Genomic DNA, 21971 nt, shown 5'->3' on the forward strand with positions numbered 1-21971 from the left:
ACTCTGGCCACAATGCAGGAGAGGTTTAGAACTTACATTCACCACGGGTCTGACTTATCTGTTTGGGCACTGGTCTCTCAGTTCAGACTTAAGTCTGCAAGTCCCCAGTGTCTTTGGCAGGCACTAGAAGCATCCCTGCCACCCTCAGAGAGAAAGGTGGGGATCCTCTCAGGCTGCCACTTCCTCACTCACATGGTAATCCAGTCAATCGCCTTGTCTAGGAACAAACGGGTCAGCTTTCTGCCGTATCAAATATTTGTAGAACAAAAACCTCCCTGGCATGTTCTAGTTTACAGGCCATGTCTTTTCCTCCCTAGTGACTATCGACATCACACTAGATTTGTAATCCCCCCCCTCCCCCATCCCAAGCACAACATGCAGAAGTTCCCGGGCCAGGCAGCAAACCCACACCACAGCAGAGACCATCCCGGATCCGGAAACCTGCTGCGGCTCCAGGGAACGCCTCCGTATTTGTCATCTTAAAGGCAATACTAGTTTCCTCTTTAAAGTGGTAAGGAACCTTCCCTAAGTCAACGGTTGCCTTCTCTGCAGTAAAACGGAATAAATGAACCATCGCAAGTCAACCAGATGTTACTCCGGTTTCCAGCTGTCATAGTCCCGTTGAGCCAAGAGCTCCGTGTGAGAAAGGTAAGTGCAGGGACAAGATTCTCCAGAACAAACCTGGCTTGTACGAGGTTTGGCTCATCATCAAGTAAGGGAAACAGACAAACAAAAAACACTCCCAGGATCTGAAAAGAGACCTGAACCATCAAACTGAAAGTTCACTTTTCCAACAAACTCTCCAGGATCAAAGCCGTTTTGTCAGGAAAATCTCTGCTATTCAAAACATTTACATTCCTACCTAACCTATATTTCCCATATCTTTTTTTCCCTTATAAGCCCAGTGTGCTAACAAACAGACACAACCAGCCAAATCTTAGGTACAGCAGCTGAAAACGGCCAGCAGATCCCATTTCTCAAGCAAAAGGTTCTCCTCACAGCGACAATGGGGTAGAGACCACGGGGCTTCCTGCCGCCTTCCTTGGAGGCACCAACACCACTGGCTAGTCACCAAAACCAAAAACGCAACTGCACACAGGCTCCCCGATGTGCTCAGTTTGGCTTCTCTTTGAAAGAAAGAGCACTGAGGGACTCCCCAGGTCTTGACAGGATGAGAAGAAACAGGCCCAGTCTTACTTGGGACAAAGCCTTTCAGGCTGCTTCACTCAGGGAAGGGAAAGGGACCTTCTTGCTGCCTGTTCCCCTGAGGGGAGAGGCAAACAGATGGCACCCACCAAACTCCTATGCCAGCTCTGAGTGTTCTTTGTCGTCCCTCCTCCACATGGAGGGTCGTCAGATGTTACAAACGCATTCCCATCTCCTCGTGGAGGTCTGAAATCCCAGAGGGGTCACGCACAGCACTCGGGTCTGAATCACCATGCGCTGCCTTTCATGTCCTCCGGCAGCATTTGGCTCAACAAGGAAGGCGGTGGTAAAAAGGAGGAATTCTTAAAACCTGGTCTTGGAGATAATGTCAAACATAAAATAACAGTTGCAAAGACTACCTTGCATGCCCAGGTTCATCTACTGCAATATTTTGCCATTTTTACTGGTTCTCTCTCTCTCCCTCTCTCTATCTCTCCTCATATAATTTTTTTGTTCCCTAAACCATTTGACAGTTTGGCAAATATATCCCTTCTCCCAACATTCTCCATTGTATCCTTTAAGGACACTCCCTATGTCAGCACAGTAAAATTGTCAAGTGTGGGGACTTCAACGCTGGTTCAAAACTATTTTCTAATAGACCACCCATATTCAACATTTGCTAATTGTCCTGATCATGTCCTATAAACCCCAAACTCCCTGATCCAGGACCACGCCAGGGTGACCCGTTTCCTTTACGTTATTGTTTCCTTGGTCTCCTTTAATCTGGGACCATTTCTCAACTCTTTCTTGTCTCTCATGACATTTTCATTCATTGGCATCTCGTAAGGACTAGGTGACAAGTCGGCTGGTATAACTCGGGTTCAGTTTTGATTGGACTGCCATTCCCGCCTGATTGGCTTCAGATGATGATGCACTTTGCTCAGAATGCAACAGGAGGGTTGCTGTGTCCTTCTCAGCTTGTCCTCAGAGCCACAGGATGTCAGCGTGCCCATCATGATGACGTTACTCTGACCATTTGGGGTAAGATCTTCTGTGCTGAGTTTCTACATGGTCAAGCTACCATGTTCATAAGAACTATGTGAGGATACATCTGGAAACTCAAGACATCTTTGCTTATCAAAATTTCACCCATGGCTTTGGCACTGATTGATGAATTTTGCCTGAATCAATCATTATAGGATAGGAGAAAATGATGGTAATCTTTCCCTCTGCATTTAATAATTGGTATGCTTTTGCAGGATAAGCATTCTCTTCTTTCTTTCCCATGTGTCTTTCTCTTTCTTTCTCTTCTTTTTTATCAGTATGAACGCAACGATTCTTATTTTAGCCATCCTTTCATGTATTAATCACTTTAATGCTTAGTGTTTCCAAGATGTGACGCCTAGGTACTCTTGAGGGTACTACTGTCTTTGAGCTCCTTCTCACGTCCCGGCATAGAACGATAATCTAGCTTGTCTTGTCCTTTTCCTGTCCCAGCCCTTTCTGCCGACAGCAAATTCCTCCAGCAGCTGTGGTGCCTTCTCGTGGAAATCTGCAGCGAGAGGTTAGGCTGTAGGGTCAGATCTCCTCATTGCTCTTTTAATGTTGTGGATTCTAGACTCTTCCAAGAGACAGGGCTAGGAAAGGGCTCTTCTCTGCCTTCCTCTATTCGAGTTTTGTGCCGCCGGGTCTTTGCGGGTAGGTTGACCAGGGGGAATAGACTGTAGGCGCAGTACCTTTCTGCCTAGCTTGAAGTTGCCTTTGTCCTCGTGTCGCCGTGAAAGAGAAGGCAGTAAGGGAGCTTCAGAAAGAATGGCATTGTGCGTCAAATATCTTCATGCCAGCAGTTGCAGGTTCTCAAAAGCAAGGCCGGGCGATAGTGCCATTCAATTGTCTTCCGTAAAGAGGGAAGGTGTTGGCTGGCCGTGGGGGGGTGTAGCTCAGTGGTAGAGCGCGTGCTTTGCATGCACGAGGCCCCGGGTTCAATCCCCGGCACCTCCAGCCTAGAGGCGGCCCTCCTCTCCCTCTGGAGAGCCCAGGAAGAGGGTCCCTTCCCTACTCCGGAGGAGAAAGCACAGGCCTTCCTGTCCTCCAACTCTATTCTATTCTACTATGCCTTGGCCATGCCTTAGGCTACACAAAAACAAAAACCAACCACTGGGCTAAAATCAGACAGACCTCTGAGAGCTGGAAAGTAAGTCACCTTCATTTAGCTTGAAATACGCTTGACCATCCTCCCATCTTGTTTTCATGCATTTCACCCTAGATATCATGGATCAGGTCAAGGCTCTTTTCTCCCCTCTGGCTTGAGGGAAAGGTTGACACTAAGAGGCTAGAAAGTCTGGATAGGTCTTGTCCCTTGGGGACAAAATTGCCTCCTCTGGTTTGAAGAACACCGGATCCTCCAGCAGTGAGTGTAGGACAGACTGGCTGCATGATTTGCTGGACCCAAGGCCCCCTGAAATGCACTGGTCACAGGCCCTTGAGGCTGGCCATGATGACAGGTATAGGAGAGGTCGCCCCAGTCAAAAACAAGCCACTTTCTTGTGTCCTTGCCTTCTCCTAAAAGACTGAGGCGTGGATGTTCACTGATGCTTTGCAGTTTGAGCCGAGAAGGCAGGACGTGCTCATACACCACACAGACTCACTGCCCTGTCCTGTCCTGGCTGCACTCCAAAATGAAAGAAATAGCAAGAGTCAGGGAAACAGTCTTCCTCCTTCTACTTGTCCCGAACGGACCCTCCGAGTATCGCTTGGGAGAGCATCCCCTCTTGAAAAGGCTGCATGCACAAGCGATATGGAGCTGGAGTCCTAAGCATCTGTGGAAGCATCGGAGAACAGAGATTCAGGACAACACATCCAAATATTTAGGACACAGTCGTTTTGTACCTGAGGCACCAGTCTACCTTTTCTTTTTTTTTTTTTTTTTTTTCCCCCTTCGGTAGAGGTACAGGTAGTTAGAAACTTTCTTTTCCCAGCCAGGGATCAAGCCCACACCACAGCAGCACGCCCAGCGGGATGCAAAGACAACCCGGGATCCTTAACCCGGGATGTGCTACAAGGGAGCTCCGTAGCCCACTAATCCTTTAGACAACACCGAGGGTCACAATGGCTTAGCTTTTTCCATGAATGAACTCACGGTGAACTCATGGAGTCTCAGTCTAGTTAAAATACGTGGGAGTTTTCCCAAGGATAAGTCAACAAGTGTCTGAGATACCTCTTTTGGCCACTGGCCTCTTAACTCAAACTGAAGTCTCCAAGTCCCCAAGGTCTGTGGGGGACAACACGGCCTCTCTTACCATTCTCAGGATGTAATTCGGGGACCTTTTGATGCCGCCCATCTCTTCACTTAGACCCCGTATTGCCATCACTTATCTGGTGTCCTATTCTTCTTTCACCCAGGAGGTTGTAATCCTTGGCGGTTTACTCTTCAAGTCAATGCTCAGTGTTTGCAAGAGTGGACTCGAAGACACTGTGCTCTTTGGGGCACGCCATCCTCTTTTGAGCACTCGAAAGACTGTCTAGGGCATCTTGTACTTTTCCTGCCCTAGTGCTTCTAGTGACCAGTTTTGCCCGGAGCTTTGGTTCCATCCGGGGGGATGTGTATTAAGCTGCTGAGATGGGGGACCAGCTCTCCTCCTTGCCCCTTGGGTGTCTTTGAGTCTAGGCTTTTTTTAACAGGCAGAACTAGGAAAGGGCTCTTCTTTGCCTTCCTCCATTCAAGTTGTCTGTAGGCCTGACACTGGGGTAGGCTGACAAGCGGGACTAGATCCTAGGAAGGGCGCCTAAATTTTAGGCCGGCATTCGGTTGCCTTTCTCCTCATGTCCTCGGCGAAAGGGAATAGGAGTTTCGCAAGTAACCGGGTTGTACACAACGGAGCTTCGAACCAACACGTGAGGAGTTGCCATACCATTTTTTGTTTGTGTGTTTGGTTGTTTGTTTGCTTTCCCTTTTCCTGCCTCTGAGGTTTCGGCAGCCGCGGGGGTGTAGCTCAGTGGTAGAGCGCGTGCTTAGCATGCACGAGGCCCCGGGTTCAATCCCCGGCACCTCCAACCGCCACGTCCACTTGCTCCGCCCTTCCTTGCTCTCAACTCTGGAGAGACAGTGCGAGGCGGGAGCTCACAGTCCCTGCTGACTGCCGCGAAAGTAGTATGCGTCCAACTTTGTCTTTCTTTCTTTCTTTCTTTCTTTTCTTCTTTTTTTTTCTTTTCTTCTTTTCTTTTCTTTTCTTTTCTTTTTTTTTTTTTTAAACCCATCCATTCTAGTCACTCTGCGCAATCACTCCTCTCCTGGCCAAGGCCGATCGATACGCCACAAAAATCAACTACCAGGACTTCTGAGAGCAGGAAATCACTCTCACCACGCCCTCGTCTCATCTTTCACCAAACCGGCGTCGGCAGCCACCGCCACCGCGTTGTTCCTGGATTCGGAGAACGTTTAAAGGATGTTTCGCGCGAGGAACGTCGTTTGTGACGAGTGACGCCTTTTCAAATTTTCGCATGTTTGCGGCAGTTGCTCTCCTGTCCGTTGAGGACACGGTGGTGAGAGTTCAGCCTGGCGGTGTTCGTGCACAGGAGATTCTTTCCGCAAAGGTGCCGCGTGATTGGAGCCCATCTCTCAGCCCTTCGGGAGACTGTGAGAGACGAGAGAACGAAGACTACAACAAGAGACGCCCCCGAAGAGTGCCTTTAGGCCGTTTCTGAGTCGTGTCTGGCTCACGAGGCAGGATGCCGAGGAGCAGGCCAGGTTTTCCAACGAATCCCTGGCACGTCTCTTCCATCTCTGTCCTCCACTTGCCCTCCGCCACGGTCAGGAACTGGATGCGAGCAGCAAGCGCCGAGGACACAGTCCAAGCCTTTCCGGCCGGCAGGGGTACGGCTACTCCGCGCGGGACCGCCGCAGGTGGGGAAGCCGAAGCCTAGCCAGCCGCCGTTGAACCCCACTTCTTGAAACAGAAATGCCAGGAGCGCTGCCCCCCTCCCCCTTCGCCCGGGCGGCCGAAATAGCTCAGTTGGGAGAGCGTTAGACTGAAGATCTAAAGGTCCCTGGTTCAATCCCGGGTTTCGGCAAGGCGCTCCCTTTTGCTGCCCGCCGGCGCCCTCCTCTACCAGCGCAGCGCGTTGAAAAGCAGTCCACCCGCAGGCCTAAGGGAGTTCACGGTCCAAGCCCACATGTCGCTTTGCCACAGGAACGCGCAAGCTCTGAGAGTAACTTTCCTTAAAGACAGTAAGATGTTACGGTGCACAGATGCGCCAGGCCCAGAAAAACGCCGCACTACCGCCGAGGCGCTGTGATGTCAAGGGCGCTCACCAGCGGAGAGAAGGGACAAGGTGCCACACACCCCTTCCGTCTCGACAACTCTCTGGGGCAGCCCCAAAGCGGCCAGAGACGCTGTGCAAAGCAAGGAAGCGGCGGCGTTCGCCCAAAACGTTGTGGGTGGACACCGAAAGCTGGGTTTCACGTAAACCTCACGCGTCACGAAATAACCTCCTCCCTTTTCCTTTTTCCAACCATTTAAAGTGTTAAAGGGGTGCTCGCTTCGGCAGGACGTATAATAACGTTGGAACCACACAGAGAAGACCGGCCTTGCCCCTGCCGAAGGGTGACAGGCACAGCCGCGAATCGTTCCAAAGACCAGTCCCAGCTCACAGCCAATCGACAGCTTACCAGCCATAAGGCAGCAGAGCTTAATGCAGATACTCGAAACATCAAGAGCAGGCGCGGTGTCCCGCAGCCTTTTGCCAGTTGTTAGGAAAACAACAACGACAACAACTGCAGAATAAATACGAAGAGACTAGGACCTGAGCCCCTACGAATTCAAACGTTTCGCCAAGATTAAAAAAATGCCAGGAGTTCGCCCAGCTCTGCAGATCTGGACATACATACATACACTCAGCTAACGCATCGGATGGACCTTGTCCTGGTTGCAAATCTCCTTTGCATTCTCTCCGTCGCCGGGAACATTCCATTTGAAAGACAGACTGTAATCGCTAGCTGTTATGGACGCTTTTCTGCCCTCCATTCCTCTAGGCACCCACAACCAGAGCCAGAACACCCCCAGCAAAACGTCACAGCACGGTTTGCAGACCACACTGCTGGGCTGAAGGCATTTCACCTCATGGTGAGTATCATGAGTTCCTTCCTTTCTCGGCGGCCCAGTTTCCCCAGACACCCGCCCTCTCTCCTCAACACGAAATAATTGTGTGGGACCAAAGCTTCTTTCCCCGTGAATGACACTGACATTTTCAAAGAGAAATGAGTCCAGAAGCCACTAACCTCCAGCCGTCTTTGGACAGGATTCCTGTCTCCCAAGAAAAGATCTGAAATAGGTGCGCTAAGAGGCTCTGGCTTTGAAGCTTGCCCTCCTCCGTCCTGGCTGTGAACCGTGTGGCCAAGGAATTCTTTCTCTCGCCTGTAAGGAAGTGGGTTTATCGAGGAACCGATGTAGTCATCTCATGCAACCCATTGTTACCGCTATTATCCACCTGCTACTGCCAGCTACATTATGAACAAGCCCCAGTTTTTACTTTTATCGTTTGCAGAACACCAACAAAACAACAACCAAAACTGTGCCATGCTGACCCAGGGTCAACTTAGGGGGTCTGTGAGTAAGATTTCAACTTGCCCCCTGGAAATCTTCCACGGGTCGATGCCCTCCAAACTCTACCTTCCCTAAATCTGACAGGAAAGGGTGTGCGTCACCCACCACTCACCTGGAAGAGGCGTCCAATTCAGTTCAAGAGCAGTTCGTGTTCCTGGATCCGGGGAAGTTTGACACCAATAAATTAAAGGGCAGAAAACAAGAAAGCACGGGGACCAGCCATCCTGATCCCTCTGGTTGGAGGGGAAAAGCAATGTGTGTTCTCCGTGGCAAAGAGCATGAGAATTCCGGGTAACTTCCGCTAAAGGACTCATCATCCTACTGAAAGCATGGCCCCTATTTCCACATTTGTGTGCTCTCAGCTCTTCCTCCACCATGTTCTAGAAGGCAGAGAGGCTGGCACTCAGTTCCTAGGGTGTGCCGGGAAATCAGTTGCCGTTCCCAGGGCTTCCTGAATCTTCAGAGAATGGAGCCCTGGCATAAGTCAAGAGAAAGAGCTATAATCGCCCTGTTTTAGGGTTTTATGCTTTCTCGTGTCTTCCGCGTCACAAGTCTTTTAGGCCACACTGATGGTCACTAAATGGCTCCAGACTCTTCTATGAATGAATTCACAATGAACTAACTTATGGAGTCTCACTCTGGCCACAATGCAGGAGAGGTTTAGAACTTACATTCACCACGGGTCTGACTTATCTGTTTGGGCACTGGTCTCTCAGTTCAGACTTAAGTCTGCAAGTCCCCAGTGTCTTTGGCAGGCACTAGAAGCATCCCTGCCACCCTCAGAGAGAAAGGTGGGGATCCTCTCAGGCTGCCACTTCCTCACTCACATGGTAATCCAGTCAATCGCCTTGTCTAGGAAGAAACGGGTCAGCTTTCTGCCGTATCAAATATTTGTAGAACAAAAACCTCCCTGGCATGTTCTAGTTTACAGGCCATGTCTTTTCCTCCCTAGTGACTATCGACATCACACTAGATTTGTAATCCCCCCCCTCCCCCATCCCAAGCACAACATGCAGAAGTTCCCGGGCCAGGCAGCAAACCCACACCACAGCAGAGACCATCCCGGATCCGGAAACCTGCTGCGGCTCCAGGGAACGCCTCCGTATTTGTCATCTTAAAGGCAATACTAGTTTCCTCTTTAAAGTGGTAAGGAACCTTCCCTAAGTCAACGGTTGCCTTCTCTGCAGTAAAACGGAATAAATGAACCATCGCAAGTCAACCAGATGTTACTCCGGTTTCCAGCTGTCATAGTCCCGTTGAGCCAAGAGCTCCGTGTGAGAAAGGTAAGTGCAGGGACAAGATTCTCCAGAACAAACCTGGCTTGTACGAGGTTTGGCTCATCATCAAGTAAGGGAAACAGACAAACAAAAAACACTCCCAGGATCTGAAAAGAGACCTGAACCATCAAACTGAAAGTTCACTTTTCCAACAAACTCTCCAGGATCAAAGCCGTTTTGTCAGGAAAATCTCTGCTATTCAAAACATTTACATTCCTACCTAACCTATATTTCCCATATCTTTTTTTCCCTTATAAGCCCAGTGTGCTAACAAACAGACACAACCAGCCAAATCTTAGGTACAGCAGCTGAAAACGGCCAGCAGATCCCATTTCTCAAGCAAAAGGTTCTCCTCACAGCGACAATGGGGTAGAGACCACGGGGCTTCCTGCCGCCCTCCTTGGAGGCACCAACACCACTGGCTAGTCACCAAAACCAAAAACGCAACTGCACACAGGCTCCCCGATGTGCTCAGTTTGGCTTCTCTTTGAAAGAAAGAGCACTGAGGGACTCCCCAGGTCTTGACAGGATGAGAAGAAACAGGCCCAGTCTTACTTGGGACAAAGCCTTTCAGGCTGCTTCACTCAGGGAAGGGAAAGGGACCTTCTTGCTGCCTGTTCCCCTGAGGGGAGAGGCAAACAGATGGCACCCACCAAACTCCTATGCCAGCTCTGAGTGTTCTTTGTCGTCCCTCCTCCACATGGAGGGTCGTCAGATGTTACAAACGCATTCCCATCTCCTCGTGGAGGTCTGAAATCCCAGAGGGGTCACGCACAGCACTCGGGTCTGAATCACCATGCGCTGCCTTTCATGTCCTCCGGCAGCATTTGGCTCAACAAGGAAGGCGGTGGTAAAAAGGAGGAATTCTTAAAACCTGGTCTTGGAGATAATGTCAAACATAAAATAACAGTTGCAAAGACTACCTTGCATGCCCAGGTTCATCTACTGCAATATTTTGCCATTTTTACTGGTTCTCTCTCTCTCCCTCTCTCTATCTCTCCTCATATAATTTTTTTGTTCCCTAAACCATTTGACAGTTTGGCAAATATATCCCTTCTCCCAACATTCTCCATTGTATCCTTTAAGGACACTCCCTATGTCAGCACAGTAAAATTGTCAAGTGTGGGGACTTCAACGCTGGTTCAAAACTATTTTCTAATAGACCACCCATATTCAACATTTGCTAATTGTCCTGATCATGTCCTATAAACCCCAAACTCCCTGATCCAGGACCACGCCAGGGTGACCCGTTTCCTTTACGTTATTGTTTCCTTGGTCTCCTTTAATCTGGGACCATTTCTCAACTCTTTCTTGTCTCTCATGACATTTTCATTCATTGGCATCTCGTAAGGACTAGGTGACAAGTCGGCTGGTATAACTCGGGTTCAGTTTTGATTGGACTGCCATTCCCGCCTGATTGGCTTCAGATGATGATGCACTTTGCTCAGAATGCAACAGGAGGGTTGCTGTGTCCTTCTCAGCTTGTCCTCAGAGCCACAGGATGTCAGCGTGCCCATCATGATGACGTTACTCTGACCATTTGGGGTAAGATCTTCTGTGCTGAGTTTCTACATGGTCAAGCTACCATGTTCATAAGAACTATGTGAGGATACATCTGGAAACTCAAGACATCTTTGCTTATCAAAATTTCACCCATGGCTTTGGCACTGATTGATGAATTTTGCCTGAATCAATCATTATAGGATAGGAGAAAATGATGGTAATCTTTCCCTCTGCATTTAATAATTGGTATGCTTTTGCAGGATAAGCATTCTCTTCTTTCTTTCCCATGTGTCTTTCTCTTTCTTTCTCTTCTTTTTTATCAGTATGAACGCAACGATTCTTATTTTAGCCATCCTTTCATGTATTAATCACTTTAATGCTTAGTGTTTCCAAGATGTGACGCCTAGGTACTCTTGAGGGTACTACTGTCTTTGAGCTCCTTCTCACGTCCCGGCATAGAACGATAATCTAGCTTGTCTTGTCCTTTTCCTGTCCCAGCCCTTTCTGCCGACAGCAAATTCCTCCAGCAGCTGTGGTGCCTTCTCGTGGAAATCTGCAGCGAGAGGTTAGGCTGTAGGGTCAGATCTCCTCATTGCTCTTTTAATGTTGTGGATTCTAGACTCTTCCAAGAGACAGGGCTAGGAAAGGGCTCTTCTCTGCCTTCCTCTATTCGAGTTTTGTGCCGCCGGGTCTTTGCGGGTAGGTTGACCAGGGGGAATAGACTGTAGGCGCAGTACCTTTCTGCCTAGCTTGAAGTTGCCTTTGTCCTCGTGTCGCCGTGAAAGAGAAGGCAGTAAGGGAGCTTCAGAAAGAATGGCATTGTGCATCAAATATCTTCATGCCAGCAGTTGCAGGTTCTCAAAAGCAAGGCCGGGCGATAGTGCCATTCAATTGTCTTCCGTAAAGAGGGAAGGTGTTGGCTGGCCGTGGGGGGGTGTAGCTCAGTGGTAGAGCGCGTGCTTTGCATGCACGAGGCCCCGGGTTCAATCCCCGGCACCTCCAGCCTAGAGGCGGCCCTCCTCTCCCTCTGGAGAGCCCAGGAAGAGGGTCCCTTCCCTACTCCGGAGGAGAAAGCACAGGCCTTCCTGTCCTCCAACTCTATTCTATTCTACTATGCCTTGGCCATGCCTTAGGCTACACAAAAACAAAAACCAACCACTGGGCTAAAATCAGACAGACCTCTGAGAGCTGGAAAGTAAGTCACCTTCATTTAGCTTGAAATACGCTTGACCATCCTCCCATCTTGTTTTCATGCATTTCACCCTAGATATCATGGATCAGGTCAAGGCTCTTTTCTCCCCTCTGGCTTGAGGGAAAGGTTGACACTAAGAGGCTAGAAAGTCTGGATAGGTCTTGTCCCTTGGGGACAAAATTGCCTCCTCTGGTTTGAAGAACACCGGATCCTCCAGCAGTGAGTGTAGGACAGACTGGCTGCATGATTTGCTGGACCCAAGGCCCCCTGAAATGCACTGGTCACAGGCCCTTGAGGCTGGCCATGATGACAGGTATAGGAGAGGTCGCCCCAGTCAAAAACAAGCCACTTTCTTGTGTCCTTGCCTTCTCCTAAAAGACTGAGGCGTGGATGTTCACTGATGCTTTGCAGTTTGAGCCGAGAAGGCAGGACGTGCTCATACACCACACAGACTCACTGCCCTGTCCTGTCCTGGCTGCACTCCAAAATGAAAGAAATAGCAAGAGTCAGGGAAACAGTCTTCCTCCTTCTACTTGTCCCGAACGGACCCTCCGAGTATCGCTTGGGAGAGCATCCCCTCTTGAAAAGGCTGCATGCACAAGCGATATGGAGCTGGAGTCCTAAGCATCTGTGGAAGCATCGGAGAACAGAGATTCAGGACAACACATCCAAATATTTAGGACACAGTCGTTTTGTACCTGAGGCACCAGTCTACCTTTTCTTTTTTTTTTTTTTTTTTTTTCCCCCTTCGGTAGAGGTACAGGTAGTTAGAAACTTTCTTTTCCCAGCCAGGGATCAAGCCCACACCACAGCAGCACGCCCAGCGGGATGCAAAGACAACCCGGGATCCTTAACCCGGGATGTGCTACAAGGGAGCTCCGTAGCCCACTAATCCTTTAGACAACACCGAGGGTCACAATGGCTTAGCTTTTTCCATGAATGAACTCACGGTGAACTCATGGAGTCTCAGTCTAGTTAAAATACGTGGGAGTTTTCCCAAGGATAAGTCAACAAGTGTCTGAGATACCTCTTTTGGCCACTGGCCTCTTAACTCAAACTGAAGTCTCCAAGTCCCCAAGGTCTGTGGGGGACAACACGGCCTCTCTTACCATTCTCAGGATGTAATTCGGGGACCTTTTGATGCCGCCCATCTCTTCACTTAGACCCCGTATTGCCATCACTTATCTGGTGTCCTATTCTTCTTTCACCCAGGAGGTTGTAATCCTTGGCGGTTTACTCTTCAAGTCAATGCTCAGTGTTTGCAAGAGTGGACTCGAAGACACTGTGCTCTTTGGGGCACGCCATCCTCTTTTGAGCACTCGAAAGACTGTCTAGGGCATCTTGTACTTTTCCTGCCCTAGTGCTTCTAGTGACCAGTTTTGCCCGGAGCTTTGGTTCCATCCGGGGGGATGTGTATTAAGCTGCTGAGATGGGGGACCAGCTCTCCTCCTTGCCCCTTGGGTGTCTTTGAGTCTAGGCTTTTTTTAACAGGCAGAACTAGGAAAGGGCTCTTCTTTGCCTTCCTCCATTCAAGTTGTCTGTAGGCCTGACACTGGGGTAGGCTGACAAGCGGGACTAGATCCTAGGAAGGGCGCCTAAATTTTAGGCCGGCATTCGGTTGCCTTTCTCCTCATGTCCTCGGCGAAAGGGAATAGGAGTTTCGCAAGTAACCGGGTTGTACACAACGGAGCTTCGAACCAACACGTGAGGAGTTGCCATACCATTTTTTGTTTGTGTGTTTGGTTGTTTGTTTGCTTTCCCTTTTCCTGCCTCTGAGGTTTCGGCAGCCGCGGGGGTGTAGCTCAGTGGTAGAGCGCGTGCTTTGCATGCACGAGGCCCCGGGTTCAATCCCCGGCACCTCCAACCGCCACGTCCACTTGCTCCGCCCTTCCTTGCTCTCAACTCTGGAGAGACAGTGCGAGGCGGGGGCTCACAGTCCCTGCTGACTGCCGCGAAAGTAGTATGCGTCCAACTTTGTCTTTCTTTCTTTCTTTCTTTTCTTCTTTTTTTTTCTTTTCTTCTTTTCTTTTCTTTTCTTTTCTTTTTTTTTTTTTTAAACCCATCCATTCTAGTCACTCTGCGCAATCACTCCTCTCCTGGCCAAGGCCGATCGATACGCCACAAAAATCAACTACCAGGACTTCTGAGAGCAGGAAATCACTCTCACCACGCCCTCGTCTCATCTTTCACCAAACCGGCGTCGGCAGCCACCGCCACCGCGTTGTTCCTGGATTCGGAGAACGTTTAAAGGATGTTTCGCGCGAGGAACGTCGTTTGTGACGAGTGACGCCTTTTCAAATTTTCGCATGTTTGCGGCAGTTGCTCTCCTGTCCGTTGAGGACACGGTGGTGAGAGTTCAGCCTGGCGGTGTTCGTGCACAGGAGATTCTTTCCGCAAAGGTGCCGCGTGATTGGAGCCCATCTCTCAGCCCTTCGGGAGACTGTGAGAGACGAGAGAACGAAGACTACAACAAGAGACGCCCCCGAAGAGTGCCTTTAGGCCGTTTCTGAGTCGTGTCTGGCTCACGAGGCAGGATGCCGAGGAGCAGGCCAGGTTTTCCAACGAATCCCTGGCACGTCTCTTCCATCTCTGTCCTCCACTTGCCCTCCGCCACGGTCAGGAACTGGATGCGAGCAGCAAGCGCCGAGGACACAGTCCAAGCCTTTCCGGCCGGCAGGGGTACGGCTACTCCGCGCGGGACCGCCGCAGGTGGGGAAGCCGAAGCCTAGCCAGCCGCCGTTGAACCCCACTTCTTGAAACAGAAATGCCAGGAGCGCTGCCCCCCTCCCCCTTCGCCCGGGCGGCCGAAATAGCTCAGTTGGGAGAGCGTTAGACTGAAGATCTAAAGGTCCCTGGTTCAATCCCGGGTTTCGGCAAGGCGCTCCCTTTTGCTGCCCGCCGGCGCCCTCCTCTACCAGCGCAGCGCGTTGAAAAGCAGTCCACCCGCAGGCCTAAGGGAGTTCACGGTCCAAGCCCACATGTCGCTTTGCCACAGGAACGCGCAAGCTCTGAGAGTAACTTTCCTTAAAGACAGTAAGATGTTACGGTGCACAGATGCGCCAGGCCCAGAAAAACGCCGCACTACCGCCGAGGCGCTGTGATGTCAAGGGCGCTCACCAGCGGAGAGAAGGGACAAGGTGCCACACACCCCTTCCGTCTCGACAACTCTCTGGGGCAGCCCCAAAGCGGCCAGAGACGCTGTGCAAAGCAAGGAAGCGGCGGCGTTCGCCCAAAACGTTGTGGGTGGACACCGAAAGCTGGGTTTCACGTAAACCTCACGCGTCACGAAATAACCTCCTCCCTTTTCCTTTTTCCAACCATTTAAAGTGTTAAAGGGGTGCTCGCTTCGGCAGGACGTATAATAACGTTGGAACCACACAGAGAAGACCGGCCTTGCCCCTGCCGAAGGGTGACAGGCACAGCCGCGAATCGTTCCAAAGACCAGTCCCAGCTCACAGCCAATCGACAGCTTACCAGCCATAAGGCAGCAGAGCTTAATGCAGATACTCGAAACATCAAGAGCAGGCGCGGTGTCCCGCAGCCTTTTGCCAGTTGTTAGGAAAACAACAACGACAACAACTGCAGAATAAATACGAAGAGACTAGGACCTGAGCCCCTACGAATTCAAACGTTTCGCCAAGATTAAAAAAATGCCAGGAGTTCGCCCAGCTCTGCAGATCTGGACATACATACATACACTCAGCTAACGCATCGGATGGACCTTGTCCTGGTTGCAAATCTCCTTTGCATTCTCTCCGTCGCCGGGAACATTCCATTTGAAAGACAGACTGTAATCGCTAGCTGTTATGGACGCTTTTCTGCCCTCCATTCCTCTAGGCACCCACAACCAGAGCCAGAACACCCCCAGCAAAACGTCACAGCACGGTTTGCAGACCACACTGCTGGGCTGAAGGCATTTCACCTCATGGTGAGTATCATGAGTTCCTTCCTTTCTCGGCGGCCCAGTTTCCCCAGACACCCGCCCTCTCTCCTCAACACGAAATAATTGTGTGGGACCAAAGCTTCTTTCCCCGTGAATGACACTGACATTTTCAAAGAGAAATGAGTCCAGAAGCCACTAACCTCCAGCCGTCTTTGGACAGGATTCCTGTCTCCCAAGAAAAGATCTGAAATAGGTGCGCTAAGAGGCTCTGGCTTTGAAGCTTGCCCTCCTCCGTCCTGGCTGTGAACCGTGTGGCCAAGGAATTCTTTCTCTCGCCTGTAAGGAAGTGGGTTTATCGAGGAACCGATGTAGTCATCTCATGCAACCCATTGTTACCGCTATTATCCACCTGCTACTGCCAGCTACATTATGAACAAGCCCCAGTTTTTACTTTTATCGTTTGCAGAACACCAACAAAACAACAACCAAAACTGTGCCATGCTGACCCAGGGTCAACTTAGGGGGTCTGTGAGTAAGATTTCAACTTGCCCCCTGGAAATCTTCCGCGGGTCGATGCCCTCCAAACTCTACCTTCCCTAAATCTGACAGGAAAGGGTGTGCATCACCCACCACTCACCTGGAAGAGGCGTCCAATTCAGTTCAAGAGCAGTTCGTGTTCCTGGATCCGGGGAAGTTTGACACCAATAAATTAAAGGGCAGAAAACAAGAAAGCACGGGGACCAGCCATCCTGATCCCTCTGGTTGGAGGGGAAAAGCAATGTGTGTTCTCCGTGGCAAAGAGCATGAGAATTCCGGGTAACTTCCGCTAAAGGACTCATCATCCTACTGAAAGCATGGCCCCTATTTCCACATTTGTGTGCTCTCAGCTCTTCCTCCACCATGTTCTAGAAGGCAGAGAGGCTGGCACTCAGTTCCTAGGGTGTGCCGGGAAATCAGTTGCCGTTCCCAGGGCTTCCTGAATCTTCAGAGAATGGAGCCCTGGCATAAGTCAAGAGAAAGAGCTATAATGGCCCTGTTTTAGGGTTTTATGCTTTCTCGTGTCTTCCGCGTCACAAGTCTTTTAGGCCACACTGATGGTCACTAAATGGCTCCAGACTCTTCTATGAATGAATTCACAATGAACTAACTTATGGAGTCTCACTCTGGCCACAATGCAGGAGAGGTTTAGAACTTACATTCACCACGGGTCTGACTTATCTGTTTGGGCACTGGTCTCTCAGTTCAGACTTAAGTCTGCAAGTCCCCAGTGTCTTTGGCAGGCACTAGAAGCATCCCTGCCACCCTCAGAGAGAAAGGTGGGGATCCTCTCAGGCTGCCACTTCCTCACTCACATGGTAATCCAGTCAATCGCCTTGTCTAGGAACAAACGGGTCAGCTTTCTGCCGTATCAAATATTTGTAGAACAAAAACCTCCCTGGCATGTTCTAGTTTACAGGCCATGTCTTTTCCTCCCTAGTGACTATCGACATCACACTAGATTTGTAATCCCCCCCCTCCCCCATCCCAAGCACAACATGCAGAAGTTCCCGGGCCAGGCAGCAAACCCACACCACAGCAGAGACCATCCCGGATCCGGAAACCTGCTGCGGCTCCAGGGAACGCCTCCGTATTTGTCATCTTAAAGGCAATACTAGTTTCCTCTTTAAAGTGGTAAGGAACCTTCCCTAAGTCAACGGTTGCCTTCTCTGCAGTAAAACGGAATAAATGAACCATCGCAAGTCAACCAGATGTTACTCCGGTTTCCAGCTGTCATAGTCCCGTTGAGCCAAGAGCTCCGTGTGAGAAAGGTAAGTGCAGGGACAAGATTCTCCAGAACAAACCTGGCTTGTACGAGGTTTGGCTCATCATCAAGTAAGGGAAACAGACAAACAAAAAACACTCCCAGGATCTGAAAAGAGACCTGAACCATCAAACTGAAAGTTCACTTTTCCAACAAACTCTCCAGGATCAAAGCCGTTTTGTCAGGAAAATCTCTGCTATTCAAAACATTTACATTCCTACCTAACCTATATTTCCCATATCTTTTTTTCCCTTATAAGCCCAGTGTGCTAACAAACAGACACAACCAGCCAAATCTTAGGTACAGCAGCTGAAAACGGCCAGCAGATCCCATTTCTCAAGCAAAAGGTTCTCCTCACAGCGACAATGGGGTAGAGACCACGGGGCTTCCTGCCGCCCTCCTTGGAGGCACCAACACCACTGGCTAGTCACCAAAACCAAAAACGCAACTGCACACAGGCTCCCCGATGTGCTCAGTTTGGCTTCTCTTTGAAAGAAAGAGCACTGAGGGACTCCCCAGGTCTTGACAGGATGAGAAGAAACAGGCCCAGTCTTACTTGGGACAAAGCCTTTCAGGCTGCTTCACTCAGGGAAGGGAAAGGGACCTTCTTGCTGCCTGTTCCCCTGAGGGGAGAGGCAAACAGATGGCACCCACCAAACTCCTATGCCAGCTCTGAGTGTTCTTTGTCGTCCCTCCTCCACATGGAGGGTCGTCAGATGTTACAAACGCATTCCCATCTCCTCGTGGAGGTCTGAAATCCCAGAGGGGTCACGCACAGCACTCGGGTCTGAATCACCATGCGCTGCCTTTCATGTCCTCCGGCAGCATTTGGCTCAACAAGGAAGGCGGTGGTAAAAAGGAGGAATTCTTAAAACCTGGTCTTGGAGATAATGTCAAACATAAAATAACAGTTGCAAAGACTACCTTGCATGCCCAGGTTCATCTACTGCAATATTTTGCCATTTTTACTGGTTCTCTCTCTCTCCCTCTCTCTATCTCTCCTCATATAATTTTTTTGTTCCCTAAACCATTTGACAGTTTGGCAAATATATCCCTTCTCCCAACATTCTCCATTGTATCCTTTAAGGACACTCCCTATGTCAGCACAGTAAAATTGTCAAGTGTGGGGACTTCAACGCTGGTTCAAAACTATTTTCTAATAGACCACCCATATTCAACATTTGCTAATTGTCCTGATCATGTCCTATAAACCCCAAACTCCCTGATCCAGGACCACGCCAGGGTGACCCGTTTCCTTTACGTTATTGTTTCCTTGGTCTCCTTTAATCTGGGACCATTTCTCAACTCTTTCTTGTCTCTCATGACATTTTCATTCATTGGCATCTCGTAAGGACTAGGTGACAAGTCGGCTGGTATAACTCGGGTTCAGTTTTGATTGGACTGCCATTCCCGCCTGATTGGCTTCAGATGATGATGCACTTTGCTCAGAATGCAACAGGAGGGTTGCTGTGTCCTTCTCAGCTTGTCCTCAGAGCCACAGGATGTCAGCGTGCCCATCATGATGACGTTACTCTGACCATTTGGGGTAAGATCTTCTGTGCTGAGTTTCTACATGGTCAAGCTACCATGTTCATAAGAACTATGTGAGGATACATCTGGAAACTCAAGACATCTTTGCTTATCAAAATTTCACCCATGGCTTTGGCACTGATTGATGAATTTTGCCTGAATCAATCATTATAGGATAGGAGAAAATGATGGTAATCTTTCCCTCTGCATTTAATAATTGGTATGCTTTTGCAGGATAAGCATTCTCTTCTTTCTTTCCCATGTGTCTTTCTCTTTCTTTCTCTTCTTTTTTATCAGTATGAACGCAACGATTCTTATTTTAGCCATCCTTTCATGTATTAATCACTTTAATGCTTAGTGTTTCCAAGATGTGACGCCTAGGTACTCTTGAGGGTACTACTGTCTTTGAGCTCCTTCTCACGTCCCGGCATAGAACGATAATCTAGCTTGTCTTGTCCTTTTCCTGTCCCAGCCCTTTCTGCCGACAGCAAATTCCTCCAGCAGCTGTGGTGCCTTCTCGTGGAAATCTGCAGCGAGAGGTTAGGCTGTAGGGTCAGATCTCCTCATTGCTCTTTTAATGTTGTGGATTCTAGACTCTTCCAAGAGACAGGGCTAGGAAAGGGCTCTTCTCTGCCTTCCTCTATTCGAGTTTTGTGCCGCCGGGTCTTTGCGGGTAGGTTGACCAGGGGGAATAGACTGTAGGCGCAGTACCTTTCTGCCTAGCTTGAAGTTGCCTTTGTCCTCGTGTCGCCGTGAAAGAGAAGGCAGTAAGGGAGCTTCAGAAAGAATGGCATTGTGCGTCAAATATCTTCATGCCAGCAGTTGCAGGTTCTCAAAAGCAAGGCCGGGCGATAGTGCCATTCAATTGTCTTCCGTAAAGAGGGAAGGTGTTGGCTGGCCGTGGGGGGGTGTAGCTCAGTGGTAGAGCACGTGCTTTGCATGCACGAGGCCCCGGGTTCAATCCCCGGCACCTCCAGCCTAGAGGCGGCCCTCCTCTCCCTCTGGAGAGCCCAGGAAGAGGGTCCCTTCCCTACTCCGGAGGAGAAAGCACAGGCCTTCCTGTCCTCCAACTCTATTCTATTCTACTATGCCTTGGCCATGCCTTAGGCTACACAAAAACAAAAACCAACCACTGGGCTAAAATCAGACAGACCTCTGAGAGCTGGAAAGTAAGTCACCTTCATTTAGCTTGAAATACGCTTGACCATCCTCCCATCTTGTTTTCATGCATTTCACCCTAGATATCATGGATCAGGTCAAGGCTCTTTTCTCCCCTCTGGCTTGAGGGAAAGGTTGACACTAAGAGGCTAGAAAGTCTGGATAGGTCTTGTCCCTTGGGGACAAAATTGCCTCCTCTGGTTTGAAGAACACCGGATCCTCCAGCAGTGAGTGTAGGACAGACTGGCTGCATGATTTGCTGGACCCAAGGCCCCCTGAAATGCACTGGTCACAGGCCCTTGAGGCTGGCCATGATGACAGGTATAGGAGAGGTCGCCCCAGTCAAAAACAAGCCACTTTCTTGTGTCCTTGCCTTCTCCTAAAAGACTGAGGCGTGGATGTTCACTGATGCTTTGCAGTTTGAGCCGAGAAGGCAGGACGTGCTCATACACCACACAGACTCACTGCCCTGTCCTGTCCTGGCTGCACTCCAAAATGAAAGAAATAGCAAGAGTCAGGGAAACAGTCTTCCTCCTTCTACTTGTCCCGAACGGACCCTCCGAGTATCGCTTGGGAGAGCATCCCCTCTTGAAAAGGCTGCATGCACAAGCGATATGGAGCTGGAGTCCTAAGCATCTGTGGAAGCATCGGAGAACAGAGATTCAGGACAACACATCCAAATATTTAGGACACAGTCGTTTTGTACCTGAGGCACCAGTCTACCTTTTCTTTTTTTTTTTTTTTTTTTTTCCCCCTTCGGTAGAGGTACAGGTAGTTAGAAACTTTCTTTTCCCAGCCAGGGATCAAGCCCACACCACAGCAGCACGCCCAGCGGGATGCAAAGACAACCCGGGATCCTTAACCCGGGATGTGCTACAAGGGAGCTCCGTAGCCCACTAATCCTTTAGACAACACCGAGGGTCACAATGGCTTAGCTTTTTCCATGAATGAACTCACGGTGAACTCATGGAGTCTCAGTCTAGTTAAAATACGTGGGAGTTTTCCCAAGGATAAGTCAACAAGTGTCTGAGATACCTCTTTTGGCCACTGGCCTCTTAACTCAAACTGAAGTCTCCAAGTCCCCAAGGTCTGTGGGGGACAACACGGCCTCTCTTACCATTCTCAGGATGTAATTCGGGGACCTTTTGATGCCGCCCATCTCTTCACTTAGACCCCGTATTGCCATCACTTATCTGGTGTCCTATTCTTCTTTCACCCAGGAGGTTGTAATCCTTGGCGGTTTACTCTTCAAGTCAATGCTCAGTGTTTGCAAGAGTGGACTCGAAGACACTGTGCTCTTTGGGGCACGCCATCCTCTTTTGAGCACTCGAAAGACTGTCTAGGGCATCTTGTACTTTTCCTGCCCTAGTGCTTCTAGTGACCAGTTTTGCCCGGAGCTTTGGTTCCATCCGGGGGGATGTGTATTAAGCTGCTGAGATGGGGGACCAGCTCTCCTCCTTGCCCCTTGGGTGTCTTTGAGTCTAGGCTTTTTTTAACAGGCAGAACTAGGAAAGGGCTCTTCTTTGCCTTCCTCCATTCAAGTTGTCTGTAGGCCTGACACTGGGGTAGGCTGACAAGCGGGACTAGATCCTAGGAAGGGCGCCTAAATTTTAGGCCGGCATTCGGTTGCCTTTCTCCTCATGTCCTCGGCGAAAGGGAATAGGAGTTTCGCAAGTAACCGGGTTGTACACAACGGAGCTTCGAACCAACACGTGAGGAGTTGCCATACCATTTTTTGTTTGTGTGTTTGGTTGTTTGTTTGCTTTCCCTTTTCCTGCCTCTGAGGTTTCGGCAGCCGCGGGGGTGTAGCTCAGTGGTAGAGCGCGTGCTTTGCATGCACGAGGCCCCGGGTTCAATCCCCGGCACCTCCAACCGCCAC

General features: G+C 49.9%; 1 long non-coding RNA gene and 10 other non-coding genes across 11 annotated transcripts; all 11 read left to right on the plus strand.

The window, feature by feature from the left end:
• Nucleotides 1–3075: 3075 nt before the first annotated feature.
• Nucleotides 3076–3147, plus strand: TRNAA-UGC (transfer RNA alanine (anticodon UGC)). The gene has a single exon. It is a non-coding gene; the product is annotated as a tRNA-Ala (tRNA).
• A 1980-nt stretch (nt 3148–5127) lies between these two features.
• Nucleotides 5128–5199, plus strand: TRNAA-AGC (transfer RNA alanine (anticodon AGC)). Its single transcript has one exon. It is a non-coding gene; the product is annotated as a tRNA-Ala (tRNA).
• Nucleotides 5200–6143: 944 nt separating this feature from the next.
• Nucleotides 6144–6216, plus strand: TRNAF-GAA (transfer RNA phenylalanine (anticodon GAA)). Its single transcript has one exon. It is a non-coding gene; the product is annotated as a tRNA-Phe (tRNA).
• A 461-nt stretch (nt 6217–6677) lies between these two features.
• LOC146401265 (U6 spliceosomal RNA) lies at nt 6678–6784 on the plus strand. Its single transcript, XR_014811526.1, has one exon. It is a non-coding gene; the product is annotated as a U6 spliceosomal RNA (small nuclear RNA).
• Nucleotides 6785–11458: 4674 nt separating this feature from the next.
• Nucleotides 11459–11530, plus strand: TRNAA-UGC (transfer RNA alanine (anticodon UGC)). The gene has a single exon. It is a non-coding gene; the product is annotated as a tRNA-Ala (tRNA).
• Nucleotides 11531–13511: 1981 nt separating this feature from the next.
• On the plus strand, nt 13512–13583 carry TRNAA-UGC (transfer RNA alanine (anticodon UGC)). Its single transcript has one exon. It is a non-coding gene; the product is annotated as a tRNA-Ala (tRNA).
• A 115-nt stretch (nt 13584–13698) lies between these two features.
• Nucleotides 13699–18468, plus strand: LOC146401268 (uncharacterized). The gene is made up of 2 exons (XR_014809845.1): nt 13699–14646; nt 14846–18468. It is a non-coding gene; the product is annotated as an uncharacterized LOC146401268 (long non-coding RNA).
• TRNAF-GAA (transfer RNA phenylalanine (anticodon GAA)) lies at nt 14524–14596 on the plus strand. The gene has a single exon. It is a non-coding gene; the product is annotated as a tRNA-Phe (tRNA).
• On the plus strand, nt 15058–15164 carry LOC146401270 (U6 spliceosomal RNA). The gene has a single exon (XR_014811527.1). It is a non-coding gene; the product is annotated as a U6 spliceosomal RNA (small nuclear RNA).
• Nucleotides 18469–19838: 1370 nt separating the features above from the next.
• On the plus strand, nt 19839–19910 carry TRNAA-UGC (transfer RNA alanine (anticodon UGC)). Its single transcript has one exon. It is a non-coding gene; the product is annotated as a tRNA-Ala (tRNA).
• Nucleotides 19911–21891: 1981 nt separating this feature from the next.
• TRNAA-UGC (transfer RNA alanine (anticodon UGC)) lies at nt 21892–21963 on the plus strand. Its single transcript has one exon. It is a non-coding gene; the product is annotated as a tRNA-Ala (tRNA).
• The last annotated feature ends 8 nt before the right edge of the window (nt 21964–21971 follow it).

Source organism: Sus scrofa, chromosome 7 (assembly GCF_054392235.1).
Source record: "Sus scrofa isolate SSC_HxYL_T2T_F1_AM1 chromosome 7, Sscrofa_HxYL_maternal_Yorkshire_Landrace_v2.0, whole genome shotgun sequence".
Taxonomy (NCBI): domain Eukaryota; kingdom Metazoa; phylum Chordata; class Mammalia; order Artiodactyla; family Suidae; genus Sus; species Sus scrofa.